Genomic DNA, 18171 nt, shown 5'->3' on the forward strand with positions numbered 1-18171 from the left:
GGAACCCAATCTGCCAAAGATCAACGACCACACCATCGCATAAATCGAAAGTGAATGAAGCATTATGTGCAGGTAGCCACAATTAGCATGATCTATGATGGATGGGGTCAAAACCGTGGTGGTGACGTCGATCAATGTTTTCCACTGTGTCATCGTTTGATTGCAAACATTCCATCGCCACCCTTCTGTTTGCATATGAAATGTGACAAAGCATTATGTCATCGGGTCGTTTAATTGCACCACTAGCTGGTAAGCTAGTGTAATTCCAAACGCAAACTAGCTCAAGCAGAGGGCTAGGGGTTTGCTTATTTGCCCCAGATGGGTTGGCTTAGCTCGTTGCTCCCACGGTGGGTTCCGTTGGTTTGGAACTGAGCACTGTGTGTAAAGAATTAGAACAAGTGTTGAATCTATTACATCTAACACGATCAAACAACTGACGATAATTAGTCGGACGAAGCGGCGGAAGCAACGTGAAGTCTGAAAATTCAATAATCTTTTAATTAATTTCTGTTCCGATCGTTTTGCGGGATTGCTCAAGAGCTGGATGCTTGGATTCGCACAGATTGATTCGTGAAATTCTATCGCAAGTTGAGGGAGAAGTTCACACGCTGTGCTAGCAGCCTTCACAACGGAACCCCCGATCATCGTCAGCTACTCTTCGATCATCCAGCATCGAAGAGAATGAGAAATCTTTCAGTTAACACTTTATCTGTTCCGTTCGATCATCCTTCCTCGATTCTGACAAGCTCCAGCACTTCACGTGGAGAAGAATTTCGGTAGTCAAGCTGTCTGCTTCTTAGCGGTTCGTTCGTTCGATTAAGAGCTGTTCGGTGGGGGTTGTTGTGGAAATTGCTTTTATCGTTTCCCGCCTTCTATTCGGGAGCACGGCTCAGAAAGAGGTCGATATCAAGATCGTAGCGCAATTTAATTACGAACACATTTAACTCCCACATCGCTGGAACTAATCATTACCTCTTCAAACTTCATGCTAAGCACAAGCTATTTCGAGATGAAATGAATGCGCCTAGCACAGGAATAACTGATAAAAGGGGTTGATCGGAAAGGTTATTTGGATTCAAACAAGTTTTCCTCCAAGGTCTAGGGCTAGACGCGCACAACATTCGAAGATCAGGCTTGTGAAGTGGTGAGCTGTTACATTTCCAACAACACATCACATTCCCTCATTGTTCTAGCAGTTCAACCGAATGCCTCGGTTGGGCTGAAAACGTTAGAAAATGTGTTCAGTCACTCCCCACTAGCAGCACACAGCATTCGCGCTTTATAGCCCCAGCAGCAGCAACCACAAACATTGGACGACGAATGTTTTGTGCCAGCAAATAATGACAACAATTAGAGCATGCTGAAAATATGCCCATGCGCTCTATTGTTCCATTTGAGGCATGCAAACGAAACGTTGTTTCGCACCTTCACTCTGGCACCGGTCAACGAACGAAACGGGGAGCGATCGAGAATAAACATACGTTCGACTGGCCGCGCTGACGTTTATGATGTATGTGCAGCTGCGCGCCTGCCGCAGCAAGGGCGTACGGCTGCGATGGATATGCGTTTTGTTCGCGCACCCGACTCAATACCCTCAAAGGCCACAGTGGCCTTCACGACACCGAGCTAGTGCTGCCTGGTGGGACGATTCGATCTCGTCTCAAGCGACGAACCTCTAGCCGGCGGGACAAACGATCGCACACTCTGCACTTGTGGCGCGATCTTGCACTACAAAATCGTACATGTGGGCCCACTCGTGCTGTTACTCAGCGCATTACTTGAGGAGGTGTTAAGAACACGATCGTCCACACACACACACAAAGACACACAGCCAACACACAGCCAGGCTGCCAAGGCCGAAGAAGAATTCATCTCCTCGTGGTGTAGTTCTGCGGAGGCGCTGCACGAGTGAGCTCTCCACACATAGTACAGAAACAGAAGCAAAAACGTATCTCGTACGACCTCCGTTCGGTACGCCTTCATACTGGGCGCGTTGGTTGGTTGCTGGTGGGTTCTGGAATCACAGAACTGGCAAGAACAAAATTCTTGCCGACTGACTCGCGCCGCCATCAAATGCGCGAAAACCGCAAAACCCACAAACCACCAGCTTTTTCCCCAATCAATAGCAAAATGAGATGAAGTGGCTTTCCCGCTGGTTACAAACGGAAAGGAAAACCGTCTAACGAGGAAGAGAAAATTGTGAATTACAGTTGTGCTGAGTGGTGCGCTTGGTATTTAGTTTCTAATTATTGCACCCTTATCCTACTCCAAAAAGGTAAGTTCTGGAAGCGCAGAACATGTAGAACTTCCGCACTGCTTCTAACCGTTACCTGCCGTGCTATCAAATTCATCATACAGAATTATCGTATTAAATGGTTAATTTTATGAGCTTTTTCTTTCTCTCCAGCTTCCACATGGTTTTAAGGCCCTTTTTTGTTGGTGCTACACAACCACAACCCGGAACAGTGTAACGGTAATCTAGACGTAGTAATGAAAAAGGGTAAAAGTGAACCAACTCCATCACCCTCCTCCCTCCCCCAGATGCCACTTTCGCTTGGGTGGGAACCACGATTTTTTTTGCCAATTTTTCCATTCATTCATTAGGCATCTGGGTATGATATAGAAGGAAAATGCACGCGATCGCAGATCCGCAAAGCCGTTCGGTACCTACAGCACGCACGTCATCTCCCAACATCCGAACATCGGGCTTTTCCGACCGGTTCCTGCTGGGTATGCTTTGTAAAGATCCGAATATTGCATACGATACGAGCGTGCGATTTGGAAAGTGTGCTAAATTTGTGTGTGCCCGTGTTTTAGCACAGCTGCTGGTACTCATCCCCCCCCCCCCCCCCCCCAGTGACTTGAAGCGTCGCTTTGATTTTGGGTTTTGCGTTCGTGCCCGAAACTATGCACACGACAGGTACGGTGGGAGCGTGCATTGCAGCAAATGCAGAGCTTTCTAATTTTCCCCTTGCGCTGGGATTGCGATGGGACACGGTTTAATGGGTTAGTTTTGGAGATGCAAAGTATATAAAGGCGGCTAGCCGTTTGTCACGTGAATGAATAGCGCACGGGATGGTAATAAAATTGTAGTTTGAGTCACCGGAATAGAAAGGATGATTTCGTGAGGGGAGAATACTATGTTGCTGTCTGCTAACAATTTTAGATTTGAGTAAAACTCAGGGAAACAAATTCTACAGCGTACGAGGGGGAAGATTAAGAAAATTTTAGCACACAAAATGTAGTGCCTGATCTCTGGCAATCATATTATTAAGCTAAATAAATTCTTAGTAAAGAAAAGAGGTTCTCTTTAAAATATATGAAGAATCTACGTTGGACTTGGACGCAGTCCCAAGGGCTACAACATGGATGTTGAGATACGAACAAGCAAGTTGATTACCAGACTGTCATACAGGATAATCTAATAGTAGCTTTTCCTCTCAAAATACATATCGTGAAAGATGAAGCTGGGATGAAAGATTAACCGTCTAGGACATTTATAGAATCAATATTAACATGCTAAGACAATACATTAGGGTGGTATTGTGGCCCGGTGGTATTGCAACAGCGGCGCCGGTCTTCAAACGGCAGGAACGGGGTTCAAATCCCATCTGAACCGTTCCCCCGTAGTGAGGGCTGACTATCCTACTACAAAACTTTCATAAAAATTGAAAAGATTGCATTATTTAAATTAAAATTTATGCATTCTATTCTGTCGCTGCGATAGTGGACCGACAGACGATGACTTTAGATCATGAGCGTTATCGGGAACATCAGGAGCAAGCCAAAACCTTTTCGAATAAGTAAGTAGCTCTTAGTATGTTGGATTCTTTATACTTTTTACACTTAAATAACTGTTTGCACATTTTTTTCTCTCTTTTTTTGCTCGGGTAGTGGATTTTAAAGTTCACAACCTAAGTAAAATGACAACTATTAGGAATCATATTTAAATTTTAATAATTTTTTACTCTAAACTTATATGAAATATGACAACAAGTAATGTTAGAAATCAATAAAATTGTATGGGATTGAAATTGAATAGCAGAATAAGTTATGCAGATAATTGAAAGAAAGAAAAACCGTTAATGTTTACTAGGCAGCACCACATCATTACATGAAATACTGTTGAGAAAACAAAACACACAAAACAGTTTTCCTGGGCAAAATTATTTCATCAAATAATTATAACATTACACGCTCGCAATTCCCTTATCCCTGTTCTTTGACGTCATAATTCGTTCCATTCGTGTCTGTGATACTATACCGGGCCGGAGGGTGTAGGCATTGCAAAACCGAGCATAATGGCGTATCAACCATACAACGGTAAGTGCTGCGGCATGGCAAATGTATACCTGAGAAGAGAGAAAATCCCGTTTTTTCTGCATTCCCGCCTGTAGAGACGATAGGCAATGAGCCTCGCTGCAAGAATGGCTCAAGCTGTGGACAAATGTTTGCCCCAGGTTCCCCTTTTCTTGGAAGTTGGGTGACGGTCCTAACGGCAGGAGGTAAGCGATCGCAGCATTATCAGAGTCACAGTGTGACGCAACCTGGTCGCCATTCGTCCTGAGTGCGAGGAGTTTTATGTGCTTTGGACTCCCCGAATGCAATCGATCGTACGGTGTTGGGATAGAACCATGTGGTTTCACTCTCGTTCAACACCCGTGCATGCTCGCTTAAAGTTTACTACCTATTTCCCTTTGTCGCTAAAGGCCAAGCACACGCGATGTCCAAGTTCGTTTCGGGGAATGCTTCATGCCTTTCGCGCCTTATCCAGCGGCACGAAACCGAAACCAAAAACGAAATGAATAATTTAGCAGAAATGGGAAAACGAAGCAAAAAAGGCCGACCGGCGTTGTTCGATCGCGATTGCGTTTGAATCGTTAAGGAATACCGAGGCTCTCTCTCGCACACACACACACACGATTCTGCACGGGTTTAACGGACGTACGGAGATATCCTCCCATGCATCGGGGAAGTAGAAGCGACGCTTTTATAGCCGGTGTCGATATTTTGAGCAAGTTTATTATGAACTCAGCAGGAATCGCAACCACGCTTGTCCCTGTCCCAAGCCAGGACCAACCGGGCAAGAATGGAACAATAAAGGAAGATCGTGTTTTATGACAAGCGATTCTAGGCTCGCTGCAAACAACAACAGCGCCAAAGCGCAAAAAAGCTTGAGCTTTAAGCCTTGCGTGACATCCCCATCGAGAGGTCCTTTGTGCGTACGGTGGATAGCGCGCTATCGTGCCGTGTCAGAATCATCATCACAATTCGAATCGGAATTCACACACTCCACTCGCGGCTCGGTGCGAAATCCTTTGTCTACACGCACCCACCACAGTTGCTGGGCTAGATTACGGACGATCGGTACGATTCGGATCCTTTACGGAGCGCCCATTTGGTACAATGGCTCATTACCATTGAAAGAAATCGGTCTACGAGCTGATCCGAAAAAACCGATTAGTTCGGGTTTTGGTTCGAACGGTGCGTTGTGCAATCCTAGACTTTACCTAGGTTCGGCTGATCGCCGTCCGATCGTCCAGAGTCTCTCACATTTGTCCACAGTCATCATGGCCTATAGGTTCGGTTACCTTTCAACATCGTCTAGCTCCAAAGTGCAGGCACGCAACGGCGATCTAATTACTGCATGTTTTACTTTTAAAACCATTCACTGTACCTTCTTTGCTCTAGCCTATAAGGGCACCCCCTGGACGAATGTGTTTCTTAACAAACCTCACTTTCGGTTTTCAACCCTCGGGCAAAACGCTGGGTAGGGTTCACGTGTGGACAGAATTTAAATTAACTGCCAATTCAAATTGACAGACTTATTGTGGTAAACGCGAACGAACCGAAGAACGCTCCTCGCGTTAACACCTTTACGGTGCCCTCTGGGGGAATATATACAACTCCTGTAATGAAGGTTCATGGTCAAAGAGAAGTCATCAAATTGGAGAGATAGAAAACAATTTAGTTGTGCTCAAAACAATAGCAGTTACATCTCAGCACTTGTACGCATAATTTTGGGGACTTTGGTGTAACATTTTCATATAAACTCATAACTCAAACTTATTTGCAAATCCAGGATTGGATGTTTTTATCTAGCGAATCTCTGTCTAATGAATGCGACAGAAAACCAAAATAATTGATTGTTTTTTACAAGATTAGTCAATGTTCTACACGCACTAGAAATGATAACATTTTTTTTTTGATAACTATAAATTCTCTTGCTTTTTGTAATTGATATTCTTAATTTTACCCTAGTTATACCTTTCAGATTTAAAAGCTTTTGATTGTACGCCAAACTGATCCCAATACGCCCTAATTGTTCGGTGGCCTAGGAAATTGCGGTACCTATCTTCGGCCGGGAAACAAATCTCATCCGGACCTTTCTCCGTTAGTGGGGATTGACGATCCAACTATCTGGTTTTAGTAAGTCTACTAAGTCATTCGATAATTGATATTATTTCTACGATGTTTAGCGATGTTGTAACAAAAAACGTCAGTTGCCTCCATGTGTAGCTCAATTGCGAGCTCATTTGTACTATTCCCGGATATTTTCCCGGATATATCCCGCTTCATCCCTGGGAGACCGTAATGTTGGAGGTGGTAGCACTTTCGTATCGCACCAGTTGTAGTGATCGCACAGGAAATCGAAAGTAATGCGATCAATCCTTGGTATCGATCACCCGTTGGTTGCGTTGGTATTTCTTCTCAATCTGTTTGTATATCTCCAACTGTGAACAAGTGTCAACATGCAGATGCCTCTACGTTGCTGATGATACTTCATCTTGGCTTAACGAGCTTCTAGGTCACGCCGGCCATCGAATGGCTTACTAGGCTTGCTGATCCTTTTAAACTGATTTTTATCCAAGCAGTTAGAGCTCAAAATGGTTTCAAACGAGCTCAAATAATAGTAATATACTTTTAAGAAGCGATAATTAAGAGTTTTAGTTGACAAATCAAGGGTACTACTAGTGGGGGGTGCACACTAGTGTGTATGCGAAAGGATTAAAAACACACACTCACACAAGAATGTAAATAAAAAGCATCTTGTGCGTAATCAATACATGTGTAATAAGCTTTGCGCAAATAGTATCTTTACTCGTCGGGCAAAAAGCCCCGAGTTGTAAAAGAGTTCTTATTTGCTGGAAACAAATTTTCCCCTTTGTATTACGCTTCCTTCAATCCCAGAGTGTCATTTGCTGTGGTGTCGCTGTAAATTATTGCAATTTGTTTTCACTTCATCATTGGCCGGGGATATTATCGGCGCACTACGATCTACGCCTCCACCGTAGAGCTACAGAGTTCTTAACTACCAAGCTCCATCCTGCCGGTAACATGGCATTAATTAATAAGTACATGTCCTCCTGTGGCTGCTCGTCACAAACGCAGACAGTCGTTTGGTGGGAAAATACTCGGAAGCGTACCTATGCAACACTCCAGCACAATCTGGTAGCAGCTTCTTCCGTTCCGATGAAAGATATTTCGACTTACAGTTGCGACACTTTACTGCACCCCAAGGGAGTGTTATTCTAGCTGTAATAAAAGCTACTTGAGCTCTCGGTAGCGCCACGATCTGACATACGCTTGTCACATTCAACTTGGCAGACACGGTTCCGTTACTGTGAGTCTTTCATATATCTGGCCACGATCGGGGTGAGGTTCCAAAAGAAAACGACCCGGGCACTTGGACCACTTCACCGATGATGATCGCTTCCACAAGATATTGGGTAATTAATTGCTCCTCCCAAGCATAATTGTTTTTCCACCCGTTTCTTGTGTTCTTTGCAGCCGCCCTTTGGCAAAAGACTTCCGCTACCACTTACCAACGGTACCTAAGGAATGGGCTCGCGTTTGTACAAATTAAACAATAACGACACAATCAAAGACACACCGAAACCGGGATCGTTTGAACCGTGACCGACACATGAGACAAAGACCACACGCACGCACCTGGACAGGTGGCGTAACAGATTGATATTTGCGTCGCATTACGCCCGTTCCATTGCCGGCCACGATCGCGTTTGTTTATGATTGAGTGATTGAAAATTAATACACCGCACACCGGCCGAGTGTACCAGTCGATTGGCAGCAAAATTCCTGTTCATTCAACCGGAACGATGCTTCACAGCTAGACAAACAAATGTCTGGCAGCCGGCGACGCGCTCACCGGGGTCCGCCATCACCATTTCTAATCGATGATCGATTGAAAGCTTCCAAAGTAGCAGCATCGGCCCTTGATGATGATGATGGTGGCCGTACCCAGGTTAAGTCGACTACCAGTTTCGTTGCGCTTCGGTTCAGCTGGATGGAAATTCGATGACGATCGGCATCGAGCATTGGACCGTATTGGACCGTCAGCACCGGTGGTATGGCATGTTTGCGTTTCGAGCCCTTGCAGCAGTTGGCAGGAGCGTCCACACAGCCTACTAACGGAACCAGTTACCGCCCGTAAGTTGTACTCAATCCGCAATCCCAGCTGTCGTGCTATGGTCTATCGTGGAAGGAATTATCGAACCCGGCGCCGCGGAAAGCTAATCCGTTCGTTTCCAATTTAAGTTTCCCTACTGGTGTGTTGCAGCAGCAGCAGCTGCTGGAATCCTTCTACAAAACCATGGATGAGCGAGTTGTTTTTCGGTAGGACGCTCACGGTTAGAAATTAGGGACAGGAAAATTACTCCCAAGCGGGTGTTTCAGAACCAGCGCTGCACAACTAGACGAGTTGGAGTTAAGTGAAGAGAAGAAAAGGGCAAAAAGGGAACAATTATCACAGCAAGGTAGACAGATGCGGAGTCGCGCTCCGTGAAAAAAGTCTTACCAAAAGGTAATTGGAAGTGAAACATAACACGCATAGAACGAATTATCGATACAAAAAAGAACGTTTCACTCGGTAAAGAACGTGGCACTGAGCTAAAGTCTTATTAGAAGTTTTAATTCTATCGTTTTCTACAGCGGCAGCAATGTGTTATTTGTGACACTTGAAGTGGGTATAACATCATTCTGTTTTCCTCTATATTTTATGCTAGACAAATTTGTGAGATGAAATTTGATTTAATTTTGAATTGAAATTTAATATATTTAAATAAAATGATCATTTCTCATGACCTCAACTCAAGCTTGACTTTTGTCTTTTTTCTACAACACCAGGAAGACTTGGCCATTACGATTGCTGGAGGATAGTCAGTCCTGCGCTCAACTTTAACATGATCTGTACAATTCTGTTTGCAACCGGCTGAAAATCTTCTACGTAGAAATACATAGACTACTCAGAAATGCCTGAAACGAATGTTTCAAAATCCAGTCCTGTCTTGAAATTTTTTCAAGCCATCTTGATTAGAACACAGAAATACACTTTACATGTGATATTTTTGCGATTTGTATTTGATCTAGATAGAACATTATTTGACCTAAAGTATGACCTATAGTTGTAATAAAATTATAATGAGATGCTCGTATTTACTCTAATTTTTGTCAACAATGAGGTAAGAACTCCAAGGGACTGGTGGCTAACATCTTGATCTTGAAAAACAAAGAGTACAAAAAATATAGTGCAAATCTGCGAAATGACTGCTTCAGCTAGATAAGCATCCTCTCCTTAGATGTCGGAATTCGGTAAAGAACAGTTTGAAGAGAATGTTTTCCCTTCCAAATCAAATTAAACTGAAGGAGTACCTCTTCAGCACATAAACTCAACTCATTTAACTGCCCATAATGAAGGCATAAACCACCGCCGGCTTCGGTCTTTAAGCACGACGCTCTCTTAACGGACAGAGGATAGGATATTACGGTGCTGTTATCATGCTCCAGTCATCGCTGCTTTCGCTAGGCTCCGTTGATTTCCGAGTGTAAATTAAAAGTGGTTGGTAGGAAATTGGATGTGTCTCTCTCTTTCACTGAGTCTCGTCAAACGGCTTCCGCATCGATTCCGCTATTCATTTAGCACATATGGGGTGCTTGCAAGTGGTTTAGATATAGCCCACATTTAAGATAGAGAAGGTAAATGCCGTTGAACATTTTTCACTTAACAACACACTCAAACTTCACAACGCAATGTCGCTCATCGGGAAGAGTTGAAATTCCGTTGGATTTTTGTTGCGCCTTTGCTCCCATAATCTTAATCACACTCCGCGTCCGCAGAGTGTGCGATTCTTGGTCCAAGGGAAACCTGTTTCGGGTTGCATTTGGTGGTTCGTCTTAAGATCCTGCACAGAAAAGTTGTTGCAAAGCTCGGACGCAGGAGGTTTCAATGTGCAAGCGAGCGAGCGTGAGTTGCGAAATCAATATGGTTTATGTTGATTGCTTGGGAGAGACCGCTCGACCCGCTGCTTAACGTTGTACACCCCCGCGCTTAATAACGCGCACACATGCGGGTGCACAATGCAAAAAAAAAAAAAAACATCGCCAGGCAAGACTTGTAATGGCGAATGGGACGAATGATTTAAGTTTGCACCAGTCGGGAACGGGTGGTCTACCCACGCGTTGGCGTGTTCTTTGCCCGGTGAAATATGTATTAATCCTTTTAAAACCACTCCTGTATGGTGGTAGATGCACGTTTGAGAAAAAAAAAAAAAACGGTAGCCCTTGCGATGTGAAATACCTAAGAAAGGCGGCAAGCCACAGTAATCCTGCCTGTGGGTTGTTACCAAAAACGAATGACTACAACGCCCGAATAAGTGAGAAACCCGAAATGCTGGTATTGGTTTGGTTTTGTTACATTTGGAAAGCTTTTGCAAATTATGGTTTTAATTTAACAATAATCTCTATTTCTTCTTCTTCTTCTTTTTCTCCTTCTCTCTCTTTCTCTCTTACTATGAATCTTTTTTTTTTTTATTCATAAGGGACGGCCAGGCCGTATTGCTTACTATGAATCTTTCTAACACAAACAAAAAGCGAATATTTCTGGTTAACGTTTGCCGCTTTACCGATCACTGATCATGGGCAATACATGGTATTATGATGAAATCGGCTAATGTTACCTCTATACGGAAGGCACAATCTGCTCCATTCGGAAAGTCACGATCACGGCTGGTTAGTTTAAACTATTTCCAATCTTAACCATACTAACCCCATTCACTGATAAATCATCCGAATGAAATGGGGCACGTTAGATGGCATTCAGGGTGGTTTTACCGTGATTTCTGCTCGCACACACATACGGTACATATTCAAGCTGCCAGAGCCCTTACCTCCTGAGCCTTTAACTCACCCTTCCTTCATTATTGTTGCGTACCATAAAACACATATGCAAAAAAAAGTGATCTAAGTTTTCAGCCACAAGCGAATTCATTTGACGAAAGCAACGTATTTATGCAGCAACCAACTTCCCAACTGCATCAACGACCCAGAGCAACAACGAGACCTACCGAAATAAAAATCGAAACCGGTTTTCAGTATCAGGGAACCAAAAACTATGCAAAACTCCAAACTGCAAGATGCTGCAGGCGCTAGCAGCCGAAACCAAACGCCGCACTTAAATGCAAAAAAGCAAGAAAAGGGAAGGAAAAACTGTACGGACTCTCCGATGCATGTTGCAGTTGTTGGTTTCCCAACGTAACCGTATGACGCAACGTGACGCGCGATCGTACGTTAACACCCGTGGCTTGCAGGAACGGTTCAGTTTGGTGCCTCGCCGGTACGTCAGTCCACAGTCCACAAAGGAGACATACCGTCAACGGGGGTCCAATGCTAATGACTGACTGGTGAATAAACGAGTGCTGATTGAGGTGCAGACAGTTGATCGTTTGAGGGAACCGGATAGAGAGGAAGGGTTCGCGGAATGTACGGGTAATAGGAGCGAAAGAAGAGAGAAAGTTACACTTCCTTCAGCCCTTATACTGATCGCATCGTGCATTAAACCTTCAACCGACACACTGTCGGAAAATGAACGCTTTTACCTCATTCTGCACAATATTATTAAGTGAAGAACTATCATTTTCCATAGTTGCCGAGCAGTTTGTGCACAGACTCTCGGAACCAACGCGGAAGAGAGCGACGATTACATGTCATTAATTGATCGTTATCTAATTGTCCGTACCAATACAGGTCTTCAGATGAGTAGATGTAGTAGAGCTAGTAGCTAGATGATAGAGAAAAGAGTATCCCTGGGTTGTCTGTTGGAGTTATCAAACCAGGAAGTGTAAATAACTGTGTTCTGATAAAACTTAAACCGACCCGTCGTACAGATACCCGCTCTGAGGTGATAATTAGACTGTACCGACTCTATCACCCTCGGAGTTATCCGTCGGTGGCATCCCCCAAGAACGTGCGTCTGTGATTACGGTAATCAGTCGATAGAACCGTGTCGCAGCAAAACAACGCTCTCCGGATGAAGTGTAAAGAATGTTGGCGAACAGCAAATACGGCACCGCGGGAGAGCGTAGCACAACCGAACCGAGGGTGAAATATCTTGATCGCCAGCAGAATTCCTCCCAACAAACTCCATGGGAAGGGCTGTAATTTCATACAGCGCGTGAACGATCGTTCGAGCAATGCTAACGAATTGGTGATTAGCAAAGCAAATGAAGATTGATGCTATCGGGATTGCGTCGTATATTCTACGAGCAGTGTGTGATTTGGAATTTCGTTTCGTTATGGTATTTTCGTTAGCTTTCCTTTCCTGGACGAACCCAGGGGCCGACGGTCTGCACGCGCTTCCATTTATAACGGATCTGTGTTGTTTCGGAAATTGGCCTCATGCGTGAGTGTGTGATTGCTAAGTGAATACTTATCTTAACCACGCTGCAGACTTTGAGGCGGGAAAAATAATTCCCGTTTTAGCCATCGTTTTGGCCTTATTCTGAAGTACAGTCAAATGATCCCTTCTAAATACTTGAAGCGTTTTGGTTTTGCAGGGTGCATTGGGGGGAAGTGGCTCAATTGTGTCCGAATTCTAATACTTTCTGCTCTAGATATGTAGATCCGTGTAGAGCGTGTTTCTAGAACACTCTGCCTCGGGTGCCTGTTCGCATCATTTGTACTGGAAAACCCATTCGCTGAAGCTTCCTTCATTCGGTATTCAGTGCAGGGAAACAATTCTCGCATAATAAACACACAAACACACTGCAAGAGAAAATGACCCCAACGGGAGCATTCTTTCAGTGAAGAGACAATAAAATCATAAAACAAAAAAACTAGCTCACACCGAGGGCGCACACCGTACGCCAGCGTGCCACGAAAATATTGGTGCGTTTTTCCACCCAGTGGGACAGTTGTTGTTTTTTATTTCGGAAACAAACGGAGCCGTATTTCCATTCTCGTGAGTGGAGGAAGTTTGGGGAGGCATGAGAGGAACAAACATAAAAAAAGCAAAATAGCCAAACACCCTCCCAGCGGGCATCATTACGTGGGGCTGGAAAAGCATCGTTTAATGATGTCGGAAGTGAATCGCGAATGAAATCGACCCTAAACCGACGTACCATCTGGCTCGTTTGGGGTTTATATCTGTGAAGGGAAGCAGGTTGTTACATTTTTCCACAACTCCACACCCAAAATGAGTTTCCAAAAAAAAAAAAAATGGGTAAAAATAATAAACGTACTTGTTTGCAATGAACGATTCGGAATACGATCGCCATTTTGCAGCATTCTCATTAACGCCTACACGCATGACACAGAATCGATCGTGAGGTGTGCAGGCGAGAGTGATTGATCGGGTGGAAAAATGGGAAAGAAAATTGAAAACAAAAAAACAATTAAAAACACGATCGATTTCATAAGGAAACACTTTTCCTCATTTCCGGCTGTTAGATTGCGGATGGACGAAGGTAGCACTTTATTCTTTGAGCTTTGGGCGATCAACATTGATTATTTTGAGGAGAAGAATAAAAATTCATTGGCACAAAGAGAGGAATTTTTAATGTTTAAACTTTATTTTCCAAAAAAAAGTTGGACTTTTTTAAATGTCATACGGGTTGTGGGATTTTGCAGATGTAAATTCAAAAAGATCAAAGTTCATGGCTAAATTGAAGATAGCCTGACCGTAACGCTGAAGATTTAATCTAAAAATTCAAATTAAAATGTTCCCGAATAAGAACAATTTTGATAAGCCGTTGATGGTTGTCTTGCATACAAACTGTGTTTGTATTGCTATTTTCGCTAACCAAAACTACTTCAAGAGGTTTTACTGCTGAGTATGAAAGCAACCAGGAAGTTGGGATGACAAAGCTTCCGCAAACAAATTCCTCAATTAATTTCAGTTACGGACGAAAAGTACATTCAGTGATGAACATTTTTTTAATTACAAAGATTCAACTTAATTACCATCAAACAGGGCAGCAGTATTCTCGGCTGGTTAGGAATATAATTCATAGAATTTCCTTCCATAGCATGAAATTTTTTAATCAATCAGCGGAATGTTACTAATGGATAGTGCAATATTGCAAGCCCTTCGTTTCATATGCAATGAATTGCATTTATATAATGGATTTTACAATTACTGAGGAGAAATTTGTAACGCAGCTCTCGAATTAAGCAATCAGCTTTAGTTTGGAGGAAGAATATTTATTTATCTATAATTAATTATGACGGTCCAGTGCCGTATTGTTTTGGAGGAAGAATAATTAAAACTAATTTTGAAAATATTTTTGCTTTGAGCCAGTTCAAATGTGAAAGATAGAGCGTGTTGATTTAAACTCACAATAGACATTGTGCCTTTTGGCGATTAAATTAAACGCTCGGAAGAAACTCAATAGCTGATTGCAAAGATCCACAATCGAGTTGCAAAATTCCTCTTACTGAAGAAAAGATTTCCTGATTCCAGGGAAGATTCCAGATTACCAAAAAGTTGCACAAGAAGGTTGCAACATTTCACTAATCGTTTGAATAATTCCACCAAGTGAAACTCTATAGCTTGACAAAGAAATTAACTCCTTAAATGAACATTAACTTGAGGATAAATTGCGACTGGCCTTTTGCTACATCCATTTTAGCAGATACTCCAGAGATTTGTTTTATTATAGTTAATTTTAAGCAGTTCATGCATCCCTGTTTTTCAAGTAAAAAAGGTATTTCAGAGATTATTTTGAAGATTTAGATTTTTTTTTAAATATTTTATCACATCAATGTTTGTTTCACGTTTTCCCGTATATCATTCTCATCATCAAAGAAATAGATGCTTTAAGCTTCCTTTCAATAAAACATAAGCGACAAATAAGAATCAGCATATTTGTGATGAGTTATTCGCTGCGTAATGAAATATGCTTCAGCACAAAGATTTGCCATCGGGATAGAAGAGCAGGTGTAAATTATGATCTCCGGCTAGTGTCGGCCATTCCTGCCCCGAGAGAACGACCTCTTCTTGGGTGTTCCGATCGATGCAACCCGATAATGTGTGTGTGTGTGCGTGATTTACATCTTCGCAATACCAAAAGCCACACCAAACCTCCGGGCGATGCGCTGCTAGGGGTTAACAGTCGTGCAGCTCTGGTCCGTTGCAGTTCTGGACCGTTTATAATTACTGACGATCAATCAAAAGGCGTCGAACAAGGAACATCCAACAAACGTCCCGACGGAAGATGCAGTCTCTCGGTCCTCTAGCAAAACGTTACGCCAATTATCGTCAATCATCATCATTATCGTCGTCATCAGCAACAACGGCAACCGACGCAACGCTGATGAGCGATGCGAAAGTGCGCCAAGAACACACTTTCGTTGTGAATGAGATTTTAATTTCTTACTCTCATCTTCTCTCCATGGGGAAAATCGTTTCAAAGCCGTACGAATGCTTTTCCCTTAAATGAGAAGTTCCATTATTAATAAACAAAACAGATTTACTTAACGAATGGAACCGGAAAACAAGTGATCCGCCACATACTTCAACTCCACCATCAAACGAACAACTTCGTAGGTGTTAACGTAAGGTTGTGTCTACCTGAGCGTTGTCCAGCAGCCGTTGAACAAAGTCGCAAAATAGTTGGTGACATTACGTCATCATCGTCGTGCTCGTCGTGCAAGATGCCGGGGGTTTGCTCAAGGTAAATGGAGGCCGTCTCGAGACGCCAGTCTCCGCAGAGTGAGGCTCCATGTTTTTGCGACTGTATGCGTGCCTTGTGGATGTGGAGGCGATCATACGGCCCGTTTCCTGCCTTGCAATCCGGTTAGTTGCTCGACCGCTTGTGAGCGGTGAATAAAATTCCAGCGCAGACTTCATATGGTTGTTCTTGGTAGTTTTTTTGTCTGCCGCCAGAAAAGCTCATAATTCGAGATCGAACACACGTGAAATTTGTGAATGCCCTCGGGCACAAACCGATCAAAATGTCAATCGATGTTTGGGATGAGCGTTACGTAAAGGAGAGAAATTCCTGTCCTACTGTTGCTTCGAACGACCACGATGGTTGGGTAGCATCAAGCAGCGTACAAAAAAGCACGTATGCTTCACAATCATGCACGGGATTGCGGATGACCCCTATGTAAGCAAGATCCGATCACCTTGGGTCACAACTAGGTGCAAGATGATCGTTTACCAAGCGGTGAAGAGGAAGAATAGGAAAATAAAAACCGAAAACAGAGAGTGAGCTCACACGCACCGTACCCCGTATGACAACTTTCGAAGAAAACGTGTGAGCATTTGCTTAACCGATTAACAAACAGGCACGGCCCCTTGGATAACCCGGTGATGGACGAATGGCTTCATTCGGCCGTATCGCTGTTGTTACAGCAGCAAAACACACGTTGCACGAACGAACGAGGTGCGTCAGACGAGGCGAACTTCTTCAAAACCTAAATAATCGTTATCGTACCACCTTTCTTGCGGGGTCCGTGATGTTTCCTTTCCTGGAAGCATAATTAGTTGAAATTTCATTCACGTCTCGTTTTCGATATTTTTACTGACTCTTGTTTTGTGGTTTTTTTGTGTGTGTCCTTTAGTTTCGTTTCTGTGTCTGTACTGTGCACTTCTCCTATGCGTCATGGTAATAGAATGCTTCGTTACAAGCGTGACTCAACGTGAGAACGTATCGGGTTACGGAGAATTAAACAAAAATGAGTCGATTTCAACGATTTTTGACCGTTTTTTGAATATTGTTGTATGTGTCCTGTTGTTTTATAAATAGCTTCTCAGACATTTTGTAATAAGTTTCGCAGTATATGGAAAACCAATACCAAATACCAAATAGCAACATCAAAAAGAGACTTTTTACTTGTGGATTGTTAAGCTAGACAAATTTAACAAATTAAATTTAACAAATATAAGTGAGCTTTGAACGAGTATAAGTTTAAGAAGACATGGTAGTTGTTTTCTCCTTGCAGTCTTACTTGATCAATATTATTAACAATATCTTAAAGTTTTTCTTTTATTACTAAAAAATAGGGATTGAAACATCGGCAAGCAAAAATCCAAACTCAGTTTCGGGAATAAGTTAATAAACTGCGGGATGAATTCAAACGTATATAGGAGATTGTTATATAGACTCAATACAGCTCTGGAAAACACATTTATTTATCTGAGGAAAATCGTCTATAAACTGTTGAAAGGGTTCAATAATATTTGAAAAAACAGTCTACGAACATAAAACATTTTGAGGAATCCATAAAAATAGCAAACAATCTAGAATCACAGCTTCTAGAAATTGTAGAGCTAACAACAAGAAGTTCCGAGAAAAAACGTTAATTTTTTCTATCTATGATTTTTTTCAAATGCATCATATGTAATTCTAAAATGTTTGGGAAATCCTCTATTTTCTTTCAGAGCGATGGATTTAAAAAATCAAAAAGGGCTGAATATAAAAAATCTTTTAAAAGCCCTCGATTGACATAGCGACAAAACAACTAAATGTTAGAAATCAATCAAATACATGGGATGGGAACATGGGATTTTAATATAATTTTGAGAATAAGTTAACCATACTTGAGAACAAAAACATGATAAATCTAAAAATACAAAGGAATACCCTGTAAATCTTTTGTTTTACCGGAAGAAGAAAACATTAAAAGGCCCAAAGGAATTGGCGATATGTGTGGAACATGTTTCATGGAAAAAAATGGTGAAATCTTGTAAAAAAATAAAAAAATAAAAAAAAAAACACGAAAGCTTAATAAATAATAATAACGTTTGTTAATTTTATCTACCATTGCTTTCAACTCGACACACTCATCATAAAATTTGCATCGATTGCTATTGGTTACAAATTTATGCACCTTTTTATGGCATATTCTTTCAAGAAAAAAGCAAAAGAAAAA

At 42.4% G+C, this 18171-nt stretch overlaps 2 protein-coding genes across 3 annotated transcripts in view; both read right to left on the reverse strand.

Annotated features, from left to right (window-relative positions):
* LOC126558017 (tryptophan--tRNA ligase, cytoplasmic) overlaps positions 1 to 18171 on the reverse strand; it is a 274008-nt gene that overhangs the window by 29488 nt on the left and 226349 nt on the right. Inside the window, exon 1 of one of the 2 annotated variants that reach the window (XM_050213950.1) lies at positions 10683 to 10687. The exons of the other annotated variant lie outside the window; for it this stretch is intronic. The gene's annotated coding sequence lies outside the window, so the exon portion shown is untranslated. Of the gene's footprint in view, positions 1 to 10682; positions 10688 to 18171 lie in introns of those variants that run through there. 2 annotated transcript variants of the gene reach the window in all.
* LOC126557988 (uncharacterized) overlaps positions 1 to 18171 on the reverse strand; it is a 42557-nt gene that overhangs the window by 23749 nt on the left and 637 nt on the right. The gene's annotated exons all lie outside the window — the stretch shown is intronic.

This window comes from Anopheles maculipalpis, chromosome 2RL, assembly GCF_943734695.1.
Source record: "Anopheles maculipalpis chromosome 2RL, idAnoMacuDA_375_x, whole genome shotgun sequence".
NCBI lineage: Eukaryota > Metazoa > Arthropoda > Insecta > Diptera > Culicidae > Anopheles > Anopheles maculipalpis.